This window comes from Uranotaenia lowii, chromosome 3, assembly GCF_029784155.1.
Source record: "Uranotaenia lowii strain MFRU-FL chromosome 3, ASM2978415v1, whole genome shotgun sequence".
NCBI lineage: Eukaryota > Metazoa > Arthropoda > Insecta > Diptera > Culicidae > Uranotaenia > Uranotaenia lowii.
The window spans coordinates 233,710,474-233,712,381 of NC_073693.1; the positions used below are offsets into that span (position 1 = coordinate 233,710,474).

The 1,908-nt window shown below is 40.0% G+C and overlaps 1 non-coding gene across 1 annotated transcript; it reads left to right on the plus strand.

The window, feature by feature from the left end:
- The first annotated feature begins 897 nt into the window (after positions 1 to 897).
- On the plus strand, positions 898 to 971 carry Trnat-agu (transfer RNA threonine (anticodon AGU)). Its single transcript has one exon. It is a non-coding gene; the product is annotated as a tRNA-Thr (tRNA).
- Positions 972 to 1,908: the final 937 nt, after the last annotated feature.

Sequence of the window (1,908 nt, forward strand, 5' to 3'; positions counted from 1 at the left end):
AGTCCAATTTTCCCAAGGAACATAAACTGGGCTGGGAAAATCTCTCCCACCCACTTTTGCCCTTACCCTGCTCCAGGCAGCTTTGGCCGTTCCTGGAAGTGTGAACCTTATAGGGGGGAAGGCCTTGGCTTTGGCTGTCGGATGGCAATGTACCAACATCAGCACCATCAACTCCCACACGAGTATGTGTGTATGTGTATGAGTGTGGATATGTGGGTGGATGAACGAACGTGTGCTCTCCTTTTTGCGGATTTTCCGCTAGCGAAGCTTCGACTGGATTTGAATAGACCCGGTAAAACTTTGACTTTGCATAAATTCGGTGGGATTTTGTGCGCCGCACCGTTCAGTGCATCGATACACACGCTTCTACTCTTGTATGTGTGTGTGCACGCGTGTGTATGTGTGCTGGCACATGTTTGCGGTTCCGGAGACGACGACGACGACGGGTGAACTAATATGAATAGTGTTATTCAAATGCATTTTTAAACACTTTTGCCGGTGTGCTGCGGCCTTTTGGCAGCTTGTAATGTGTTCCATGTGCCAAGTTCGGGTTATTTTCGATGTGCTTCCAACCATTTGTGACATTGTCTCTCGTTTCGTATCACAAAACCCGGGGAAAAGATTAACACAATCTCTAAATTAACGGATTTTGATAATGCAATTTTCGATTATACAGCTCAGCTACATATTCTAGCTCTTTTGAGGGGAGAACATTTTCCAATTAGTTCTGCGAAAACATAACTTCGATTCTGGTGGGAATAGTTTTATCTTTTCTACCTTCATAATTTACTTCAAGCTTGGCGCTCTGTAATGAATTCGTTTTCATACGGATTTACCAACATAGAAAATTCTCCCCAAATGTACCTGGGCCCTAGTTTCGGCCCCCCTCCATCGAGCGGCGCCGTGGCTTAGTTGGTTAAAGCGCCTGTCTAGTAAACAGGAGATCGTGAGTTCGAATCTCGCCGGAGCCTACCCTTCCCTATCCTGTGAAGGGGAAAACTTTTTTTAACTACTTCACTGATTCAATGACCTCTTGTTGAATTTCGAAAAGTTTTGATTACCTATCAATTTCAAGCACGCCATAAGATACAATCAATAATTATTTCACCCTTTTGTGTTCGGTATCTAGTGAATAATGTTCCTTTAGAACCCGACTGAACAGCAATGAAACCGAAGACGAGATCTACCTTGAAAGATAAGAAGAAGAACCAGTTGGTTGTTTGTGCTTTGGTGGGTTTTGTTATTTTTTCGCTTGAGAAACTGCTGCTACCCCTTTTTCGCCCGGAATGTTGTCGAAAAGAGGAGGCGGTTTTGGGAATCCCAAAAGAATAACCAACTACGGAAATTTACTACGCGCTCCGGGAGCGAGCGGAAAGGCGGAGGGCGAAAAACGGTAAATATCCGAAAAGTTTTGCTTTTGTGATTGAAGCGAAATCTCCACGAAATTAGCATCGAGATTTTCGGTTAAGTTTATCGGAAAGTTTTCTTTCAATCTGATTCTGAAAATTGGAAATGATTTAGATCTTTGATCTGATTCCACAAAACTTTAATTTCAATTTAATCTCTTATTCTGATTTTGTTTTGATATTGTGGAGAATTTCAATTTCACTTCACTGAATCTAGATCTTAAATTATGTATCAGCATTGAAAAATTCTTGAATCTGAATTTTTAAACTGATATCCCAATTCAAAAACAAAATATTCTGAATCTGAAATCTGATTTTTCAATTTCCTATCTGAATCCCAAATCTATAATTTTAATATTAAATCCACGTATTGAGTTTTTCATATTTTAGTGATTAATTTTCCGTTAGTTCATCGAATAATTAGATTGGCCATTACAAATTTTCGGACAGGAAGCTAATCTGCAATCAAAATCGAGTTATAAATTTCAAATATTTTTTCTCG